The sequence below is a fragment of the Hipposideros armiger genome, unplaced genomic scaffold (assembly GCF_001890085.2).
Source record: "Hipposideros armiger isolate ML-2016 unplaced genomic scaffold, ASM189008v1 scaffold_48, whole genome shotgun sequence".
NCBI lineage: Eukaryota > Metazoa > Chordata > Mammalia > Chiroptera > Hipposideridae > Hipposideros > Hipposideros armiger.
Window position 1 is genome coordinate 677,628 of NW_017731398.1, and position 8,486 is coordinate 686,113.

General features: G+C 45.1%; 1 protein-coding gene across 3 annotated transcripts in view; it reads left to right on the forward strand.

The window, feature by feature from the left end:
• Window positions 1–8,486, forward strand: part of SEMA4B (semaphorin 4B) — a 47,579-nt gene that overhangs the window by 4,478 nt on the left and 34,615 nt on the right. For 2 of the 3 annotated variants that reach the window (XM_019640013.1, XM_019640014.1), the window contains exon 1: window positions 8,159–8,267. The exons of the other annotated variant lie outside the window; for it this stretch is intronic. The gene's annotated coding sequence lies outside the window, so the exon portion shown is untranslated. Of the gene's footprint in view, window positions 1–8,158; window positions 8,268–8,486 lie in introns of those variants that run through there. 3 annotated transcript variants of the gene reach the window in all.

Genomic DNA, 8,486 nt, shown 5'->3' on the forward strand with positions numbered 1-8,486 from the left:
TCTCCTCTTATCCACGGGCAGCAGCAGTCCACAAATATTAAATGGAAAACTCCAGAAGTAAACAATTCATAAGTGTTAACTTGCACACCGCTCTGAGTAGTGAGATGGACTCTTGCGCCCAACCGCCCCGGCGGGAGCCATCCCTCTCTGTCCAGCTTCTCCGCGCAGTAGTCACTTAGACTCCCCACCCCTAAGTCACGTAGTAGCCGTCTCCGTTATCAGATTGACTGTAGGGGTATCGCAGTGCTGGTGTTCAAGTCCCCCTGGTTTTACTTCCTAACGGCCCCAAAGCTCAAGAATAGTGATGCTAGCAATTCAGACATGCCAAAGGGAAGCCGGAAAGTGCTTCCTTGAAGTAATATGAAATATATATATATATATCTCCTATTATTTTAAAAAGTATATAAATTATATGTACTTTGATGATATGAAAGAATAAGTATCATAATATTAGCAGTTATTAACTCCAGGAGATGGGGATATGAATTTTTTTCTTCGTGCTTATCAGAATTTTCTAATTTTTCTATTAAGAACAAAGTTGAGTAATGCAAAACACAGGTTATTTAAATGTGTCTTTAGTGACTTTTTATTCTCTATCAGTGCTCAAGGGAACCTGCTGGCCTCTGGAGGGGACCGGGCCTGTGACTGGGCATCAGGACACTTTGGTGTGCTGTGTGTGACCTTGGGCTAGCTCCCTGAGGTGGTTGGTGTTTGTACCTAGTTTTTACAATGCACACAAAGGACCCACCCTGTGCCCAAGATCTCATAGCTCATGACGCCAGAGCTGGAATTCTGATTCTGGCATCCTGATTCTGGCTCCAGGATTTTCTACACCACATCACAGCCGCCCTTCCCTGAGCCTCATCTGTAAAATGACAGGTCAGAGCACAGTCCATATTCAGCACCCACAGGGAGTTGCCCCCTCCCCCTTCATCCCTGGTGCATCGCAGGCTCAAGCAGTGGTGGTGTGCCCTGTTTGTGGGGTGCTAGCCTTCCCTAGGCCAGAGGGACTCCAGGCTGGGGTCTGAAGAACTCCAGCCTGCCCGCAGCCATCAGGACGGGGAAGGTGGGGGTGCTGTTTGGCCAGGCATCTGGCCGTGTGCCGCAGAGCCAGGCAAAAACTGCCCACGAGGGCTGGCTGGGGGCCAGGGACTCGTCTTTCCCTTTAAACAGACACAGGCAGTCTGTTGAGATTCTGGAAACATCTGACCTTTTGCTGAGCATCTCAAGAGTTGTCAGGGAGGGCCAGAGGGAGGTCCTTTGCTTTCTCCAAGTGCTTTAACCCTTTCCACACAACCCGTAACAACAACAACAACAACAAAAGGGATCAGTTTCCAAAGAACTAGAAAGATGCGTTGGGCCTATTTTCCTGCGGGTTGTCTGGGGACGGGAGATCACGCCTGGAGGCACAGAAGAGACATTTAGCCTGGGACCTCCTGCGTCATTTTCTCAGTTCCCAGTCTCAAGGGCAGGAGGTTTGGGCAACAGGACAGAGAGCCTGGGGGGAGGAGAGGGGCTGAAAGGAGAACAAAGGGAACAGTTCAGCCAGGCCTAAGCAGAGGCCCTACTAGAGGGCCCGGGATGTCAGGGCTGGAGCGGAAACAATCCCTTGTCTGACTTGAGCGATGTACTTCTTCATTCATTCTGCAGGTGTTTATAGGGCACCTACTATGTACCAGGCACTGTGAGAGTCTCTGGTGATACAATGGCCAAGTAAACCCAGCTAGACATGTCCTGTGCCTTTGTTCATAGGGGGATGACACTTTAACCCAGTATTTGCAATCGCACATATCAACACAAATGGGTTAGGTGCTGGGAGGGCCTGCTGGGGGGACTTCCTTTGAGAAGGTCAGGGGAGCTTTTCCAGGGAGGTAGGTGTATGAGCAAGGATCTCAAGCTTTGCTGCTTGAAGTTGGAGCCCATGTGCATCACCTGTAAGCTTGTTAAAATGAAGAACCTTGGTCCTGGGCCTTGCCCCAGGCCTTCAGTACCTAAATCTGCATTTTAACAAGCTCAACCATGTGATCCGTATACATAGGAAGGTTCCAGAAGCAGTGCTAAGAGTTGAACTCAGTACAGCTTGAAACGAGGAGAACCTTCCAGGTAAGAGCCCTAGGATGGGATGGAGCTTGCAGCAGGATGTGGACATCAAGGGACATGTGTGTATAAAAAAACAACAACAAAATTTTTCTTAAGTGGAAGAGATTTGAGCATGCTTCAAAGCTTTTAGGAATAAACCAATGGAGAGGAAGGGAGTGGGAGACAAGGTACAGTTGAGGGACAGATGGAGGACATGCAATTCCTTCAGGCCAAGCTTCTGAACCTCAGCTGCAAGCTGGAATCTCCTGGGGAGCTTTAAAAAATGGCCATGTCTGAGCCCACCCCCAGGGACCTCAGATTTACATGATTTGCAGGTGCAGCCAGCTACCCGAAGGGATTCCAGTGTGCACCCGGCACAGAAAAGCACTATTCGGTGTGAGAAAGTCTAGGAGGGAAGGGTGAAGGATTGAATGTGGGCGGAGCCTGTCAGGGGCCCAAGATGGCCCTTTGAACTGGGTCTCACATTCAGGAAGGACCTCCGGTTTAGGCTTTGGACGTCATCGCTGAATGTATTTATACCGATAGCCACTGTATTTATGTGGGTGTGTTAAAAGCACTCATTTGTGGTGTTTACCCCTCCTTCGGGCGCAATGCAAAAGTTGCGAGTTCGGGAGCGATGCATCTACTAGATGTGTGTATGACATTTTATTTAAATTGAAAATGAATGAAAATAATGTGTAAGCATGCTTATTATTTTTTTCAGAATGAAATTTTAATTTGCCACAAAGCAAAAGCAATCTATGTCTATTACATAAATTCAGTATAAAAAATCAATAGAAGTTCAAAACAATCTGTGAGATCAGTTGCGATGGACGGAGGATTAAACATTCACGATAACTGCATTTTTCTTTTTTCCTTTGTAACTTGGTTTTGGTGAGTTTTCTATCTATCCCCAGACCACCGCCCTTTTCATGAAAGTACTGTGGGTCTCTCTCAGTGCAAATAGGGAAAAGATAAGGGAAACCCCATCTGGGGAGAAGGGAGGAGGTTGAAGGGAGTCGTTGCAGACTGTGGGACAGGGAGGTGACTGGAATGGAATGGAATGGAATGGAATGGAAATGAGTGGGCCAACCAGGCAATGTTGAGGGTCTCTCTGAGACTGCTGACCTGGATCTGCAATGGAACCTTTCTCCCTGAGTGATGTTCCCATAGCTCATCCAGAGCTTTTGACAGACAGTGGGAACATAGTGGCGAGGGAGGTTAGGGAATTGAGGCGATAAGGTTGTTGGAATGAATTGTGGGCTCTGCTTTGGGTAAGGAGGGAATGAAGAGAGGGGAAGGCTAATGGACTGGGAGAAGGTGGAGATGCTGGCGAGGTCCAGGGAGGGCCAGAGGGAGTGTGTGAAATCAGATCGTGGCCACACCGAGGGATGCTTGCATTTGGGATCATGGCGATAGAGCTGTTACTGATGGTAGAACAGGAGCGGTTGAGGTGGAGTGGGGAGGTCAGTGGAGATCTCAGAAACCAGATGTAGATGTGTCTTCTACATGGATGCTGAAGTCACCCAAGGCAATGACAGGGCTGCAGGTGGAGAGGACTTGGAACCACAGGCCAAAGTCTCCAGTGACTACAGGGGAGTGGCCCGGAAGTGGGCGGACAACCGCAGAGCTTTTACCAGAGGATGGAAAAGGACTGTGGTCCTACACTGTGTGGATGGGGCTCAGGTCCAGAGGCAACTGGGCAAGGGAGAGGAGGGGGCGGGGAGGAGCAGAGCTGGGGAGTCCAGGGTATGAGGGAGGGTGCCAATGAGGTAGAGAAGGAACCAATGAGGTGAAAGGTTTTCATTTACCGCAGTGGTTCTCAAAGTGTGCTTTCTCCACCTGCATCAATGACACCACAAGGGCACTTGGGAACTTAGATATGCAAATGTCAGGTCCCACCCCAGACCTACTGAGTCAGCTGGGTGGGGCCCAGCAATCTACTTTGATGAGCTTTCTGGTGATTTTGATAGACGCTCAAGTGTAAGACCTACATGAATTTGTTGCTGGGGAAAACATTTTTTTTTCCTTTATGGAAAAAAATAAAACTGAATCGCAAATGTATCATCCCATGAAAAAGCAGACTCCGTGTGGATTAAAACATCAATGTATCCGGAAAAACTATGAAATTAATAATGTACAATGTTGAAGAGTATCTCTGTGACCTCGGGGCAGGAGTGAATTGTTAAACAAAATTTCAAAAGTATAAGCCATCAGGCAAAAAAAAAATTGATTAATCAGAGTTAAAGATTTCTGCCCAAGGATAGATACAGTGACAAGATTAACAGGTGAGGATTGGGAGAATGGATTTATGACCTCTGAACCTGACAGGGGACTAATATCTGGATTCAGACTATATTAGGAACTTCTGCAAGTCAACGGGAAAAAGACGGCACTCACATGGGAGAAAATGGGCCGATACCAACAGTTGATTTACAAAAGGAGAAATTTAAAATCTAACGAACATAGGAGGAGGTGTTACAATGTATTAGAAATCAGGGCAATACAAATGAAAACAGTTTTAGTTATAGTACCCCAAACTGGAAACAACCTAAAAGTCTATCAATAGATGAAACAAATTGATGTTCACACAATAAGTACTCAATGATAAAAAAAATGAACTATTTTTTTATTAAAGTATTGGCATTCAATAGTATATTAGTTTCAGCTGTACAACATAGTGATTTGATATTTATCTATCTTACGATGTGATCACTACACTAAGCCTAGTCATCATCTGTCACCATGCCAAGTTATTACAATATTATTGACTATAATCCTGGACTCTATATTACATCTCCCTGGCTTATTTATTTTATTTATTTATTTATTTATTTAAAGATTTTTATTGGAGAATTGGGGGATGGGAACAGTGCTGGGGAATTGGGGGAGGGGGAACAGACAAGTTGCTATTCTTTTGTTCTTCAGTCTAGTTGTGGAGGACGTTGCTTCACTGGCCCAAGTTGGCACCATCATTGCGCTCTTCCCAGGCGAGGCAGTCACTCGCCGGCCATTGGACGGCCGCTCACAACGGCTCACAGCAGCTCCCAAAAGCTCATGCCCACTGCCGGCCAGCCCCACTGCAGCTAAGGCCATTGCTGGTGACTGATGGCAGCCCAGCTCCAGGTCGAACTGTTGTTCACCATCTTAGCTATAGAGGGCGCAGCGCCACTGGCTCTCATGTGGGATCCGAACTGGGGCCCTCCTTCTTAGAACTTGTGTCCCAAGTCAACTCCTCCTAACCAATGTACCATTCGGCTGGCCCATGTTTTGGATTTCTTGGGATAAATACCTAGAAGCAGAATTGCTGGGTCATATAGTAGTTCTATTTTTAGTTTTTAAGGCACCCCCATTCTGTCTTCCATAGGGGCTGCACCAATTTACAATCCCATCCACTGTGCATAAGGGTTCTCTTTTGTCCACACCCTCACCAGCACTGCTTATTTGTTGTTTTATTGATGATAGCTATTCTGACAGGTGTGAGGTGATCATCTCTTTGTGGTTTTAATTTGCATTTCCTTGATGATTAGTGATGTTGAGCATCTTTTCCATATGTCTGTCAGCCAAGAATGAACTATTGATAGAGCTCTTCAAAACATTATGCTTAGTGAAAAGCAGCCAGACACAAAATAGTACCGTATTTGCCGGCGTATAAGACGACTGGGCGTATAAGATGACCCCCTAACATTTCCACTCAAAATACAGAGTTTGTTATATACTCGCCGTATAAGACTACCCCCTCTTCCGCACACCTTCCACACACCAAATAAAAGGTAAAACAATATCAGATTTGATTTCAACATTTATATTTATATTCAAATGCTTATGACATGCAGGAAAACTGTCACAAGGCTGTATGTAATCAAACATATACATAAATCGCGATTCGCGATTTTGTGCTATCATACTTGGTGTATGGTCGGCTGTGTGCGATTTTGGGAGTGTGGTAAAATCGCATAACAGCAAAATCGCATAACAGCCCAGCATACACCCAGCAGCGCTGCTGATGCCTGAACGGTATGTGGAATGAAGTGGGCGGGCATCGGGAGGCCACTATGGCACGGGGCAAGCACTATGGGCAGTCTATCTGAAGTGTACCTGGCGTATAAGACGACCCCCCACTTGGAGGCATATTTTTCAGGACCAAAAAATCATCTTATACGCCGGCAAATACGGTATATACTGTATGTTTCCATTTCAATGAAGTTCTGGAACAGGCAGAAGTAATTTACAGTGATAGAAATCAGATTTGTGGTTGTGGGGTGCAGGGAGGGGACACTGAGGACAAAGGGCTCTGGGAATTTTTTGGGGTAATGGGAATGTTTCATATCTTGATTTGTGTTGTGTTTACAGATGTATACATTTGTCAAAACTCACCAAAATTTTGTGTTACTATATTGTAGTAAATTGTACCTTGGTAAAGTTGATGCTTAAAAAATGTTATAACTTTATGTCATTTAGACTGGAAACATTACGCAGCTGGATAATGCCAGGATTTGGGAGGTTGCAAGGGTCCATGGCTGGTGGGTATGTGGATAGGGTCACCTGTGACCCCAGAGCAAGTCGCCTGCGAATAAACTCAAAGAAATTCTCACAGGGCCCATAAGGTAGAGAGGCAGGAAGACATTCACTGCAGGGTTATCTATGGGGGTGGGAAGTTGGATGCTTGGAGTATCATGCAGCAACTAGAAGCAGTAGATTAGATGTACCCAGAACAGCATGGATGGGTCTGTGGAATAAACATACTAAGAAATAGAATGAGATGTAACATAATGCCACTTATGCCATTAATGAAAAACACAAAACAATCCAATTAGAAAATGGGCCAAAGACTTGAACCGACATTTCCCCAAAGCGAAGGGATGGAGGCAAATATGCACATGAAAAGATGCTCAACATCATTAGCCATCAGGGAAATGCAAATTAAAACCACAATGAGGTATCACTCTACACCTATTAGAATGGTTAAAATATAAAACACTGATAACATCAAATGCTGGCAAGGATGTAGAGAAACTGGATCTTTTATATGTTCTCAATGGGAATGTAAAATGATACAGCCACTCCGGAAAATAGTGTGGCAATTTCTTATAAAACTAAACATGTACTTACCAAAAGACCTAGCAATGACACCTTTGGGGCATATATCCCAAAGAAATGAAACTTACAGTCATACAAAACCTGTACATGAATGTTCATATCAGCTTTATATGTAATAGCCCAAAACTGGAAACAACCCAAATATCCTTCAAGGGGCCAATAGTGAAACTGGTATACCCATGCCATGAAATACTACTTAGCAACGAAAAGGAAAGAATCAAAGACATGTACAACCTAGATGTATTAATATCTCAAGGGCACTATGGTTGGTGAGAAAAGCCAACCTCAAAAGGTCCCATTTATATGACAGTCTCAAAATGATAAAACTGTTGGGGTAGAGAAGAGATTAGTGGTTGCCAGAGCACAGGGATCTGAGTTGGGGGAGTGTGACTAAAAGGGTACCAGTTCTGTATCACAATTGTGGTTGTTAACATAAATCTATTCACAGGACCAAATAGCATAGAAATGCGCGCGCGCGCGCGCACACACACACACACACACACACACACACAATAAGGGCATGTAAAAACTGGTGAAATTGAATGATAAGGTCTCTAGTCTATTTAACAGTATTATACCAATGTCAATGTCTTGGTTTTGCTAGGATACTGCAAGTTCTATAATGTCACCACTGGGGGAAGTTGGATGGAATGTTCACAGGACACTATGTACTGACTATTTTGTAATTTTCTGTGGCTCTATAATTATTTCAAAATAAAAAGGTAAAAAAAAAACCCACATGTATATAATTCTACAACACACCTTTTGCAAGAACATAGGAACAAAAGCATGTATATTAAACGCCTACAGTGGCAGCCTATAGGGGAAGGAGTCAGAGGACTGGAAAGATTAAAAGGAAATGAACAGCTACATTAATCAAGGGACCTGGTGCTGACCAATGGGGATGTGGGCTGTGAACTGAGGTGATTAACTCAAGCCTCTTTGCACCTGAGGTCCACAGCCAGGAAACGGAGTGGGGGTGGGGAAGAGGGGGATCAGTAATATTGAAGATAAGGCCTTTTTCCAATATTGAAGATTTCTCCCTTTTTTCAATAGGAGGTTGGAAGAAGGTTGGAGGAGGAGGAGAGGTAGGAAAAGGGGACCCGGAGAAGGAATGGAAAAGGGAGAAGATAGAAGAAAGGATGACAGGGAGAGAGAAGGAGGGGAGGGGAGGGGAGGGGAAGTCGTGGACAACATTCTTTTCCTGATGGCTCTGGACCAGTTTGGGGACAGACTGGGTCCTGGTTGCCTAAGCCCCCAGAGATCTGAGGCCCCTGGGGATGGGGTAGGGATGGGAGCAGGGGGTT